General features: G+C 39.8%; 21 non-coding genes across 21 annotated transcripts; all 21 read left to right on the plus strand.

The window, feature by feature from the left end:
* The first annotated feature begins 140 nt into the window (after positions 1-140).
* TRNAE-CUC (transfer RNA glutamic acid (anticodon CUC)) lies at positions 141-212 on the plus strand. Its single transcript has one exon. It is a non-coding gene; the product is annotated as a tRNA-Glu (tRNA).
* A 527-nt stretch (positions 213-739) lies between these two features.
* On the plus strand, positions 740-811 carry TRNAE-CUC (transfer RNA glutamic acid (anticodon CUC)). Its single transcript has one exon. It is a non-coding gene; the product is annotated as a tRNA-Glu (tRNA).
* Positions 812-1,338: 527 nt separating this feature from the next.
* On the plus strand, positions 1,339-1,410 carry TRNAE-CUC (transfer RNA glutamic acid (anticodon CUC)). Its single transcript has one exon. It is a non-coding gene; the product is annotated as a tRNA-Glu (tRNA).
* Positions 1,411-1,937: 527 nt separating this feature from the next.
* Positions 1,938-2,009, plus strand: TRNAE-CUC (transfer RNA glutamic acid (anticodon CUC)). The gene has a single exon. It is a non-coding gene; the product is annotated as a tRNA-Glu (tRNA).
* A 527-nt stretch (positions 2,010-2,536) lies between these two features.
* On the plus strand, positions 2,537-2,608 carry TRNAE-CUC (transfer RNA glutamic acid (anticodon CUC)). The gene has a single exon. It is a non-coding gene; the product is annotated as a tRNA-Glu (tRNA).
* Positions 2,609-3,135: 527 nt separating this feature from the next.
* TRNAE-CUC (transfer RNA glutamic acid (anticodon CUC)) lies at positions 3,136-3,207 on the plus strand. The gene has a single exon. It is a non-coding gene; the product is annotated as a tRNA-Glu (tRNA).
* Positions 3,208-3,939: 732 nt separating this feature from the next.
* Positions 3,940-4,011, plus strand: TRNAE-CUC (transfer RNA glutamic acid (anticodon CUC)). Its single transcript has one exon. It is a non-coding gene; the product is annotated as a tRNA-Glu (tRNA).
* Positions 4,012-4,538: 527 nt separating this feature from the next.
* TRNAE-CUC (transfer RNA glutamic acid (anticodon CUC)) lies at positions 4,539-4,610 on the plus strand. Its single transcript has one exon. It is a non-coding gene; the product is annotated as a tRNA-Glu (tRNA).
* A 525-nt stretch (positions 4,611-5,135) lies between these two features.
* Positions 5,136-5,207, plus strand: TRNAE-CUC (transfer RNA glutamic acid (anticodon CUC)). Its single transcript has one exon. It is a non-coding gene; the product is annotated as a tRNA-Glu (tRNA).
* A 527-nt stretch (positions 5,208-5,734) lies between these two features.
* Positions 5,735-5,806, plus strand: TRNAE-CUC (transfer RNA glutamic acid (anticodon CUC)). Its single transcript has one exon. It is a non-coding gene; the product is annotated as a tRNA-Glu (tRNA).
* A 527-nt stretch (positions 5,807-6,333) lies between these two features.
* TRNAE-CUC (transfer RNA glutamic acid (anticodon CUC)) lies at positions 6,334-6,405 on the plus strand. The gene has a single exon. It is a non-coding gene; the product is annotated as a tRNA-Glu (tRNA).
* A 527-nt stretch (positions 6,406-6,932) lies between these two features.
* Positions 6,933-7,004, plus strand: TRNAE-CUC (transfer RNA glutamic acid (anticodon CUC)). The gene has a single exon. It is a non-coding gene; the product is annotated as a tRNA-Glu (tRNA).
* A 527-nt stretch (positions 7,005-7,531) lies between these two features.
* TRNAE-CUC (transfer RNA glutamic acid (anticodon CUC)) lies at positions 7,532-7,603 on the plus strand. Its single transcript has one exon. It is a non-coding gene; the product is annotated as a tRNA-Glu (tRNA).
* Positions 7,604-8,130: 527 nt separating this feature from the next.
* TRNAE-CUC (transfer RNA glutamic acid (anticodon CUC)) lies at positions 8,131-8,202 on the plus strand. Its single transcript has one exon. It is a non-coding gene; the product is annotated as a tRNA-Glu (tRNA).
* A 527-nt stretch (positions 8,203-8,729) lies between these two features.
* TRNAE-CUC (transfer RNA glutamic acid (anticodon CUC)) lies at positions 8,730-8,800 on the plus strand. Its single transcript has one exon. It is a non-coding gene; the product is annotated as a tRNA-Glu (tRNA).
* Positions 8,801-9,327: 527 nt separating this feature from the next.
* On the plus strand, positions 9,328-9,399 carry TRNAE-CUC (transfer RNA glutamic acid (anticodon CUC)). The gene has a single exon. It is a non-coding gene; the product is annotated as a tRNA-Glu (tRNA).
* A 527-nt stretch (positions 9,400-9,926) lies between these two features.
* TRNAE-CUC (transfer RNA glutamic acid (anticodon CUC)) lies at positions 9,927-9,998 on the plus strand. Its single transcript has one exon. It is a non-coding gene; the product is annotated as a tRNA-Glu (tRNA).
* A 527-nt stretch (positions 9,999-10,525) lies between these two features.
* Positions 10,526-10,597, plus strand: TRNAE-CUC (transfer RNA glutamic acid (anticodon CUC)). The gene has a single exon. It is a non-coding gene; the product is annotated as a tRNA-Glu (tRNA).
* A 526-nt stretch (positions 10,598-11,123) lies between these two features.
* On the plus strand, positions 11,124-11,195 carry TRNAE-CUC (transfer RNA glutamic acid (anticodon CUC)). Its single transcript has one exon. It is a non-coding gene; the product is annotated as a tRNA-Glu (tRNA).
* Positions 11,196-11,722: 527 nt separating this feature from the next.
* TRNAE-CUC (transfer RNA glutamic acid (anticodon CUC)) lies at positions 11,723-11,794 on the plus strand. Its single transcript has one exon. It is a non-coding gene; the product is annotated as a tRNA-Glu (tRNA).
* Positions 11,795-12,321: 527 nt separating this feature from the next.
* Positions 12,322-12,393, plus strand: TRNAE-CUC (transfer RNA glutamic acid (anticodon CUC)). The gene has a single exon. It is a non-coding gene; the product is annotated as a tRNA-Glu (tRNA).
* The last annotated feature ends 52 nt before the right edge of the window (positions 12,394-12,445 follow it).

Here is a 12,445-nt window from a genome sequence, read left to right on the forward strand (position 1 = left end):
ACTTGAAAATTGCTATACATGACCAATCTTCCTCTTCTTTCTTGTAAAACTGATTCCTAGTAGCCCTTTTCCTCATATTCCATTGCACTTCATTCAGAGAACTTCCTTTTCTATCATGGAGTGTTCACCTACTTCATCACTCCCTGGTGGTCTAGTGGTTAGGATTCGGCGCTCTCACCGCCGCGGCCCGGGTTCGATTGCCGGTCAGGGAAAGGGAGGTCTTCTGACTGCTTTTGACAAAAACACAGACTTATCAAACGTAAAAAAATCTTACACTTCAAAGCATCATTTCTCATATGAAATCGTCTTTAATTAGACTTGAGAAGCTGTGAGTGGTCAAAACAGATCATGGAAATTGATAACAAAGGGTGAGATGTCTTTCTAAATGAATTTTTGCTACTAAAAGACTTGTGCTCTTGTAGAAAAGAGAATTTTGTCAGAACTATTCAGGCCATGTTTGATATCTGAATCATCAATGTCTTCTTTCGCACCAGTACAATTTATAATGGAGCCAGGAACTCTCAACATCTAGCTCCTCAAAATCATCTTTTTTTGGTGCCAGTACTATACATCAAGGAGGCAAAACTGCTGTGTGGTAAACTTGAAAATTGCTATACATGACCAATCTTCCTCTTCTTTCTTGTAAAACTGATTCCTAGTAGCCCTTTTCCTCATATTCCATTGCACTTCATTCAGAGAACTTCCTTTTCTATCATGGAGTGTTCACCTACTTCATCACTCCCTGGTGGTCTAGTGGTTAGGATTCGGCGCTCTCACCGCCGCGGCCCGGGTTCGATTGCCGGTCAGGGAAAGGGAGGTCTTCTGACTGTTTTTGACAAAAACACAGACTTATCAAACGTAAAAAAATCTTACACTTCAAAGCATCATTTCTCATATGAAATCGTCTTTAATTAGACTTGAGAAGCTGTGAGTGGTCAAAACAGATCATGGAAATTGATAACAAAGGGTGAGATGTCTTTCTAAATGAATTTTTGCTACTAAAAGACTTGTGCTCTTGTAGAAAAGAGAATTTTGTCAGAACTATTCAGGCCATGTTTGATATCTGAATCATCAATGTCTTCTTTCGCACCAGTACAATTTATAATGGAGCCAGGAACTCTCAACATCTAGCTCCTCAAAATCATCTTTTTTTGGTGCCAGTACTATACATCAAGGAGGCAAAACTGCTGTGTGGTAAACTTGAAAATTGCTATACATGATCAATCTTCCTCTCCTTTCTTGTAAAACTGATTCCTAGTAGCCCTTTCCCTCATATTCCATTGCACTTCATTCAGAGAACTTCCTTTTCTATCATGGAGTGTTCACCTACTTCATCACTCCCTGGTGGTCTAGAGGTTAGGATTCGGCGCTCTCACCGCCGCGGCCCGGGTTCGATTCCCGGTCAGGGAAAGGGAGGTCTTCTGACTGTTTTTGACGAAAACACAGATTTATCAAACGTAAAAAAATCTTACACTTCAGAGCATCATTTCTCATATGAAATCGTCTTTAAGTAGACTTGAGAAGCTGTGAGTGGTCAAAACAGATCATGGAAATTGATAACAAAGGGTGAGATGTCTTTCTAAATGAATTTTTGCTACTAAAAGACTTGTGCTCTTGTAGAAAAGAGAATTTTGTCAGAACTATTCAGGCCATGTTTGATATCTGAATCATCAATGTCTTCTTTCGCACCAGTACAATTTATAATGGAGCCAGGAACTCTCAACATCTAGCTCCTCAAAATCATCTTTTTTTGGTGCCAGTACTATACATCAAGGAGGCAAAACTGCTGTGTGGTAAACTTGAAAATTGCTATACATGACCAATCTTCCTCTTCTTTCTTGTAAAACTGATTCCTAGTAGCCCTTTTCCTCATATTCCATTGCACTTCATTCAGAGAACTTCCTTTTCTATCATGGAGTGTTCACCTACTTCATCACTCCCTGGTGGTCTAGTGGTTAGGATTCGGCGCTCTCACCGCCGCGGCCCGGGTTCGATTGCCGGTCAGGGAAAGGGAGGTCTTCTGACTGTTTTTGACAAAAACACAGACTTATCAAACGTAAAAAAATCTTACACTTCAAAGCATCATTTCTCATATGAAATCGTCTTTAATTAGACTTGAGAAGCTGTGAGTGGTCAAAACAGATCATGGTAATTGATAACAAAGGGTGAGATGTCTTTCTAAATGAATTTTTGCTACTAAAAGACTTGTGCTCTTGTAGAAAAGAGAATTTTGTCAGAACTATTCAGGCCATGTTTGATATCTGAATCATCAATGTCTTCTTTCGCACCAGTACAATTTATAATGGAGCCAGGAACTCTCAACATCTAGCTCCTCAAAATCATCTTTTTTTGGTGCCAGTACTATACATCAAGGAGGCAAAACTGCTGTGTGGTAAACTTGAAAATTGGTATACATGACCAATCTTCCTCTCCTTTCTTGTAAAACTGATTCCTAGTAGCCCTTTTCCTCATATTCCATTGCACTTCATTCAGAGAACTTCCTTTTCTATCATGGAGTGTTCACCTACTTCATCACTCCCTGGTGGTCTAGTGGTTAGGATTCGGCGCTCTCACCGCCGCGGCCCGGGTTCGATTCCCGGTCAGGAAAAGGGAGGTATTCTGACTGTTTTTGACAAAAACACAGACTTATCAAACGTAAAAAAATCTTACACTTCTAAGCATCATTTCTCATATGAAATCGTCTTTAATTAGACTTGAGAAGCTGTGAGTGGTCAAAACAGATCATGGAAATTGATAACAAAGGGTGAGATGTCTTTCTAAATGAATTTTTGCTACTAAAAGACTTGTGCTCTTGTAGAAAAGAGAATTTTGTCAGAACTATTCAGGCCATGTTTGATATCTGAATCATCAATGTCTTCTTTCGCACCAGTACAATTTATAATGGAGCCAGGAACTCTCAACATCTAGCTCCTCAAAATCATCTTTTTTTGGTGCCAGTACTATACATCAAGGAGGCAAAACTGCTGTGTGGTAAACTTGAAAATTGCTATACATGACCAATCTTCCTCTCCTTTCTTGTAAAACTGATTCCTAGTAGCCCTTTTCCTCATATTCCATTGCACTTCATTCAGAGAACTTCCTTTTCTATCATGGAGTGTTCACCTACTTCATCACTCCCTGGTGGTCTAGTGGTTAGGATTCGGCGCTCTCACTGCCGCGGCCCGGGTTCGATTCCCGGTCAGGGAAAGGGAGGTCTTCTGACTGTTTTTGACGAAAACACAGATTTATCAAACGTAAAAAAATCTTACACTTCAGAGCATCATTTCTCATATGAAATCGTCTTTAAGTAGACTTGAGAAGCTGTGAGTGGTCAAAACAGATCATGGTGGTCTAGTGGTTAGGATTCGGCGCTCTCACCGCCGCGGACCGGGTTCGATTCCCGGTCAGGAAAAGGGAGGTCTTCTGACTGTTTTTGACGAAAACACAGATTTATCAAACGTAAAAAAATCTTACACTTCAGAGCATCATTTCTCATATGAATTCGTCTTTAAGTAGACTTGAGAAGCTGTGAGTGGTCAAAACAGATCATGGAAATTGATAACAAAGGGTGAGATGTCTTTCTAAATGAATTTTTGCTACTAAAAGACTTGTGCTCTTGTAGAAAAGAGAATTTTGTCAGAACTATTCAGGCCATGTTTGATATCTGAATCATCAATGTCTTCTTTCGCACCAGTACAATTTATAATGGAGCCAGGAACTCTCAACATCTAGCTCCTCAAAATCATCTTTTTTTGGTGCCAGTACTATACATCAAGGAGGCAAAACTGCTGTGTGGTAAACTTGAAAATTGCTATACATGACCAATCTTCCTCTTCTTTCTTGTAAAACTGATTCCTAGTAGCCCTTTTCCTCATATTCCATTGCACTTCATTCAGAGAACTTCCTTTTCTATCATGGAGTGTTCACCTACTTCATCACTCCCTGGTGGTCTAGTGGTTAGGATTCGGCGCTCTCATCGCCGCGGCCCGGGTTCGATTGCCGGTCAGGGAAAGGGAGGTCTTCTGACTGTTTTTGACAAAAACACAGACTTATCAAACGTAAAAAAATCTTACACTTCAAAGCATCATTTCTCATATGAAATCGTCTTTAATTAGACTTGAGAAGCTGTGAGTGGTCAAAACAGATCATGGTAATTGATAACAAAGGGTGAGATGTCTTTCTAAATGAATTTTTGCTACTAAAAGACTTGTGCTCTTGTAGAAAAGAGAATTTTGTCAGAACTATTCAGGCCATGTTTGATATCTGAATCATCAATGTCTTCTTTCGCACCAGTACAATTTATAATGGAGCCAGGAACTCTCAACATCTAGCTCCTCAAAATCATCTTTTTTTGGTGCCAGTACTATACATCAAGGAGGCAAAATTGCTGTGTGGTAAACTTGAAAATTGCTATACATGACCAATCTTCCTCTCCTTTCTTGTAAAACTGATTCCTAGTAGCCCTTTTCCTCATATTCCATTGCACTTCATTCAGAGAACTTCCTTTTCTATCATGGAGTGTTCACCTACTTCATCACTCCCTGGTGGTCTAGTGGTTAGGATTCGGCGCTCTCACCGCCGCGGCCCGGGTTCGATTCCCGGTCAGGAAAAGGGAGGTATTCTGACTGTTTTTGACAAAAACACAGACTTACCAAACGTAAAAAAATCTTACACTTCAAAGCATCATTTCTCATATGAAATCGTCTTTAATTAGACTTGAGAAGCTGTGAGTGGTCAAAACAGATCATGGAAATTGATAACAAAGGGTGAGATGTCTTTCTAAATGAATTTTTGCTACTAAAAGACTTGTGCTCTTGTAGAAAAGAGAATTTTGGCAGAACTATTCAGGCCATGTTTGATATCTGAATCATCAGTCTTCTTTCGCACCAGTACAATTTATAATGGAGCCAGGAACTCTCAACATCTAGCTCCTCAAAATCATCTTTTTTTGGTGCCAGTACTATACATCAAGGAGGCAAAACTGCTGTGTGGTAAACTTGAAAATTGCTATACATGACCAATCTTCCTCTCCTTTCTTGTAAAACTGATTCCTAGTAGCCCTTTTCCTCATATTCCATTGCACTTCATTCAGAGAACTTCCTTTTCTATCATGGAGTGTTCACCTACTTCATCACTCCCTGGTGGTCTAGTGGTTAGGATTCGGCGCTCTCACCGCCGCGGCCTGGGTTCGATTCCCAGTGAGGGAAAGCGAGGTCTTCTGACTGTTTTTGACAAAAACACAGATTTATCAAACGTAAAAAAATCTTACACTTCAGAGCATCATTTCTCATATGAAATCGTCTTTAAGTAGACTTGAGAAGCTGTGAGTGGTCAAAACAGATCATGGAAATTGATAACAAAGGGTGAGATGTCTTTCTAAATGAATTTTTGCTACTAAAAGACTTGTGCTCTTGTAGAAAAGAGAATTTTGTCAGAACTATTCAGGCCATGTTTGATATCTGAATCATCAATGTCTTCTTTCGCACCAGTACAATTTATAATGGAGCCAGGAACTCTCAACATCTAGCTCCTCAAAATCATCTTTTTTTGGTGCCAGTACTATACATCAAGGAGGCAAAACTGCTGTGTGGTAAACTTGAAAATTGCTATACATGACCAATCTTCCTCTCCTTTCTTGTAAAACTGATTCCTAGTAGCCCTTTTCCTCATATTCCATTGCACTTCATTCAGAGAACTTCCTTTTCTATCATGGAGTGTTCACCTACTTCATCACTCCCTGGTGGTCTAGTGGTTAGGATTCGGCGCTCTCACCGCCGCGGCCCGGGTTCGATTCCCGGTCAGGGAAAGGGAGGTCTTCTGACTGTTTTTGACAAAAACACAGACTTATCAAACGTAAAAAAATCTTACACTTCAAAGCATCATTTCTCATATGAAATCGTCTTTAATTAGACTTGAGAAGCTGTGAGTGGTCAAAACAGATCATGGTAATTGATAACAAAGGGTGAGATGTCTTTCTAAATGAATTTTTGCTACTAAAAGACTTGTGCTCTTGTAGAAAAGAGAATTTTGTCAGAACTATTCAGGCCATGTTTGATATCTGAATCATCAATGTCTTCTTTCGCACCAGTACAATTTATAATGGAGCCAGGAACTCTCAACATCTAGCTCCTCAAAATCATCTTTTTTTGGTGCCAGTACTATACATCAAGGAGGCAAAATTGCTGTGTGGTAAACTTGAAAATTGCTATACATGACCAATCTTCCTCTCCTTTCTTGTAAAACTGATTCCTAGTAGCCCTTTTCCTCATATTCCATTGCACTTCATTCAGAGAACTTCCTTTTCTATCATGGAGTGTTCACCTACTTCATCACTCCCTGGTGGTCTAGTGGTTAGGATTCGGCGCTCTCACCGCCGCGGCCCGGGTTCGATTCCCGGTCAGGAAAAGGGAGGTATTCTGACTGTTTTTGACAAAAACACAGACTTACCAAACGTAAAAAAATCTTACACTTCAAAGCATCATTTCTCATATGAAATCGTCTTTAATTAGACTTGAGAAGCTGTGAGTGGTCAAAACAGATCATGGAAATTGATAACAAAGGGTGAGATGTCTTTCTAAATGAATTTTTGCTACTAAAAGACTTGTGCTCTTGTAGAAAAGAGAATTTTGGCAGAACTATTCAGGCCATGTTTGATATCTGAATCATCAATGTCTTCTTTCGCACCAGTACAATTTATAATGGAGCCAGGAACTCTCAACATCTAGCTCCTCAAAATCATCTTTTTTTGGTGCCAGTACTATACATCAAGGAGGCAAAACTGCTGTGTGGTAAACTTGAAAATTGCTATACATGACCAATCTTCCTCTCCTTTCTTGTAAAACTGATTCCTAGTAGCCCTTTTCCTCATATTCCATTGCACTTCATTCAGAGAACTTCCTTTTCTATCATGGAGTGTTCACCTACTTCATCACTCCGTGGTGGTCTAGTGGTTAGGATTCGGCGCTCTCACCGCCGCGGCCTGGGTTCGATTCCCAGTGAGGGAAAGCGAGGTCTTCTGACTGTTTTTGACAAAAACACAGATTTATCAAACGTAAAAAAATCTTACACTTCAGAGCATCATTTCTCATATGAAATCGTCTTTAAGTAGACTTGAGAAGCTGTGAGTGGTCAAAACAGATCATGGAAATTGATAACAAAGGGTGAGATGTCTTTCTAAATGAATTTTTGCTACTAAAAGACTTGTGCTCTTGTAGAAAAGAGAATTTTGTCAGAACTATTCAGGCCATGTTTGATATCTGAATCATCAATGTCTTCTTTCGCACCAGTACAATTTATAATGGAGCCAGGAACTCTCAACATCTAGCTCCTCAAAATCATCTTTTTTTGGTGCCAGTACTATACATCAAGGAGGCAAAACTGCTGTGTGGTAAACTTGAAAATTGCTATACATGACCAATCTTCCTCTCCTTTCTTGTAAAACTGATTCCTAGTAGCCCTTTTCCTCATATTCCATTGCACTTCATACAGAGAACTTCCTTTTCTATCATGGAGTGTTCACCTACTTCATCACTCCCTGGTGGTCTAGTGGTTAGGATTCGGCGCTCTCACCGCCGCGGCCGGGGTTCGATTCCCGGTCAGGGAAAGGGAGGTCTTCTGACTGTTTTTGACAAAAACACAGACTTATCAAACGTAAAAAAATCTTACACTTCAAAGCATCATTTCTCATATGAAATCGTCTTTAATTAGACTTGAGAAGCTGTGAGTGGTCAAAACAGATCATGGTAATTGATAACAAAGGGTGAGATGTCTTTCTAAATGAATTTTTGCTACTAAAAGACTTGTGCTCTTGTAGAAAAGAGAATTTTGTCAGAACTATTCAGGCCATGTTTGATATCTGAATCATCAATGTCTTCTTTCGCACCAGTACAATTTATAATGGAGCCAGGAACTCTCAACATCTAGCTCCTCAAAATCATCTTTTTTTGGTGCCAGTACTATACATCAAGGAGGCAAAACTGCTGTGTGGTAAACTTGAAAATTGCTATACATGATCAATCTTCCTCTCCTTTCTTGTAAAACTGATTCCTAGTAGCCCTTTTCCTCATATTCCATTGCACTTCATTCAGAGAACTTCCTTTTCTATCATGGAGTGTTCACCTACTTCATCACTCCCTGGTGGTCTAGTGGTTAGGATTCGGCGCTCTCACCGCCGCGGCCCGGGTTCGATTCCCGGTCAGGGAAAGCGAGGTCTTCTGACTGTTTTTGACAAAAACACAGACTTATCAAACGTAAAAAAATCTTACACTTCAAAGCATCATTTCTCATATGAAATCGTCTTTAATTAGACTTGAGAAGCTGTGAGTGGTCAAAACAGATCATGGAAATTGATAACAAAGGGTGAGATGTCTTTCTAAATGAATTTTTGCTACTAAAAGACTTGTGCTCTTGTAGAAAAGAGAATTTTGTCAGAACTATTCAGGCCATGTTTGATATCTGAATCATCAATGTCTTCTTTCGCACCAGTACAATTTATAATGGAGCCAGGAACTCTCAACATCTAGCTCCTCAAAATCATCTTTTTTTGGTGCCAGTACTATACATCAAGGAGGCAAAACTGCTGTGTGGTAAACTTGAAAATTGCTATACATGACCAATCTTCCTCTCCTTTCTTGTAAAACTGATTCCTAGTAGCCCTTTTCCTCATATTCCATTGCACTTCATTCAGAGAACTTCCTTTTCTATCATGGAGTGTTCACCTACTTCATCACTCCCTGGTGGTCTAGTGGTTAGATTCGGCGCTCTCACCGCCGCGGCCCGGGTTCGATTCCCGGTCAGGGAAAGGGAGGTATTCTGACTGTTTTTGACAAAAACACAGACTTATCAAACGTAAAAAAATCTTACACTTCAAAGCATCATTTCTCATATGAAATCGTCTTTAATTAGACTTGAGAAGCTGTGAGTGGTCAAAACAGATCATGGAAATTGATAACAAAGGGTGAGATGTCTTTCTAAATGAATTTTTGCTACTAAAAGACTTGTGCTCTTGTAGAAAAGAGAATTTTGTCAGAACTATTCAGGCCATGTTTGATATCTGAATCATCAATGTCTTCTTTCGCACCAGTACAATTTATAATGGAGCCAGGAACTCTCAACATCTAGCTCCTCAAAATCATCTTTTTTTGGTGCCAGTACTATACATCAAGGAGGCAAAACTGCTGTGTGGTAAACTTGAAAATTGCTATACATGATCAATCTTCCTCTCCTTTCTTGTAAAACTGATTCCTAGTAGCCCTTTTCCTCATATTCCATTGCACTTCATTCAGAGAACTTCCTTTTCTATCATGGAGTGTTCACCTACTTCATCACTCCCTGGTGGTCTAGAGGTTAGGATTCGGCGCTCTCACCGCTGCGGCCCGGGTTCGATTCCCGGTCAGGGAAAGGGAGGTCTTCTGACTGTTTTTGACGAAAACACAGATTTATCAAACGTAAAAAAATCTTACACTTCAGAGCATCATTTCTCATATGAAATCGTCTTTAAGTAGACTTGAGAAGCTGTGAGTGGTCAAAACAGATCATGGAAATTGATAACAAAGGGTGAGATGTCTTTCTAAATGAATTTTTGCTACTAAAAGACTTGTGCTCTTGTAGAAAAGAGAATTTTGTCAGAACTATTCAGGCCATGTTTGATATCTGAATCATCAATGTCTTCTTTCGCACCAGTACAATTTATAATGGAGCCAGGAACTCTCAACATCTAGCTCCTCAAAATCATCTTTTTTTGGTGCCAGTACTATACATCAAGGAGGCAAAACTGCTGTGTGGTAAACTTGAAAATTGCTATACATGACCAATCTTCCTCTTCTTTCTTGTAAAACTGATTCCTAGTAGCCCTTTTCCTCATATTCCATTGCACTTCATTCAGAGAACTTCCTTTTCTATCATGGAGTGTTCACCTACTTCATCACTCCCTGGTGGTCTAGTGGTTAGGATTCGGCGCTCTCACCGCCGCGGCCCGGGTTCGATTTCCGGTCAGGGAAAGCGAGGTCTTCTGACTGTTTTTGACAAAAACACAGACTTATCAAACGTAAAAAAATCTTACACTTCAGAGCATCATTTCTCATATGAAATCGTCTTTAAGTAGACTTGAGAAGCTGTGAGTGGTCAAAACAGATCATGGAAATTGATAACAAAGGGTGAGATGTCTTTCTAAATGAATTTTTGCTACTAAAAGACTTGTGCTCTTGTAGAAAAGAGAATTTTGTCAGAACTATTCAGGCCATGTTTGATATCTGAATCATCAATGTCTTCTTTCGCACCAGTACAATTTATAATGGAGCCAGGAACTCTCAACATCTAGCTCCTCAAAATCATCTTTTTTTGGTGCCAGTACTATACATCAAGGAGGCAAAACTGCTGTGTGGTAAACTTGAAAATTGCTATACATGATCAATCTTCCTCTCCTTTCTTGTAAAACTGATTCCTAGTAGCCCTTTTCCTCATATTCCATTGCACTTCATTCAGAGAACTTCCTTTTCTATCATGGAGTGTTCACCTACTTCATCACTCCCTGGTGGTCTAGTGGTTAGGATTCGGCGCTCTCACCGCCGCGGCCCGTGTTCGATTCCCGGTCAGGGAAAGGGAGGTCTTCTGACTGTTTTTGACGAAAACACAGATTTATCAAAGTAAAAAAATCTTACACTTCAGAGCATCATTTCTCATATGAAATCGTCTTTAAGTAGACTTGAGAAGCTGTGAGTGGTCAAAACAGATCATGGAAATTGATAACAAAGGGTGAGATGTCTTTCTAAATGAATTTTTGCTACTAAAAGACTTGTGCTCTTGTAGAAAAGAGAATTTTGTCAGAACTATTCAGGCCATGTTTGATATCTGAATCATCAATGTCTTCTTTCGCACCAGTACAATTTATAATGGAGCCAGGAACTCTCAACATCTAGCTCCTCAAAATCATCTTTTTTTGGTGCCAGTACTATACATCAAGGAGGCAAAACTGCTGTGTGGTAAACTTGAAAATTGCTATACATGACCAATCTTCCTCTTCTTTCTTGTAAAACTGATTCCTAGTAGCCCTTTTCCTCATATTCCATTGCACTTCATTCAGAGAACTTCCTTTTCTATCATGGAGTGTTCACCTACTTCATCACTCCCTGGTGGTCTAGTGGTTAGGATTCGGCGCTCTCACCGCCGCGGCCCGGGTTCGATTTCCGGTCAGGGAAAGCGAGGTCTTCTGACTGTTTTTGACAAAAACACAGACTTATCAAACGTAAAAAAATCTTACACTTCAGAGCATCATTTCTCATATGAAATCGTCTTTAAGTAGACTTGAGAAGCTGTGAGTGGTCAAAACAGATCATGGAAATTGATAACAAAGGGTGAGATGTCTTTCTAAATGAATTTTTGCTACTAAAAGACTTGTGCTCTTGTAGAAAAGAGAATTTTGTCAGAACTATTCAGGCCATGTTTGATATCTGAATCATCAATGTCTTCTTTCGCACCAGTACAATTTATAATGGAGCCAGGAACTCTCAACATCTAGCTCCTCAAAATCATCTTTTTTTGGTGCCAGTACTATACATCAAGGAGGCAAAACTGCTGTGTGGTAAACTTGAAAATTGCTATACATGACCAATCTTCCTCTCCTTTCTTGTAAAACTGATTCCTAGTAGCCCTTTTCCTCATATTCCATTGCACTTCATTCAGAGAACTTCCTTTTCTATCATGGAGTGTTCACCTACTTCATCACTCCCTGGTGGTCTAGTGGTTAGGATTCGGCGCTCTCACTGCCGCGGCCCGGGTTCGATTCCCGGTCAGGGAAAGGGAGGTCTTCTGACTGTTTTTGACGAAAACACAGATTTATCAAACGTAAAAAAATCTTACACTTCAGAGCATCATTTCTCATATGAAATCGTCTTTAAGTAGACTTGAGAAGCTGTGAGTGGTCAAAACAGATCATGGAAATTGATAACAAAGGGTGAGATGTCTTTCTAAATGAATTTTTGCTACTAAAAGACTTGTGCTCTTGTAGAAAAGAGAATTTTGTCAGAACTATTCAGGCCATGTTTGATATCTGAATCATCAATGTCTTCTTTCGCACCAGTACAATTTATAATGGAGCCAGGAACTCTCAACATCTAGCTCCTCAAAATCATCTTTTTTTGGTGCCAGTACTATACATCAAGGAGGCAAAACTGCTGTGTGGTAAACTTGAAAATTGCTATACATGACCAATCTTCCTCTTCTTTCTTGTAAAACTGATTCCTAGTAGCCCTTTTCCTCATATTCCATTGCACTTCATTCAGAGAACTTCCTTTTCTATCATGGAGTGTTCACCTACTTCATCACTCCCTGGTGGTCTAGTGGTTAGGATTCGGCGCTCTCACCGCCGCGGCCCGGGTTCGATTGCCGGTCAGGGAAAGGGAGGTCTTCTGACTGTTTTTGACAAAAACACAGACTTATCAAACGTAAA

Source organism: Pseudophryne corroboree, chromosome 8, assembly GCF_028390025.1.
Source record: "Pseudophryne corroboree isolate aPseCor3 chromosome 8, aPseCor3.hap2, whole genome shotgun sequence".
Taxonomy (NCBI): Eukaryota; Metazoa; Chordata; class Amphibia; order Anura; family Myobatrachidae; genus Pseudophryne; species Pseudophryne corroboree.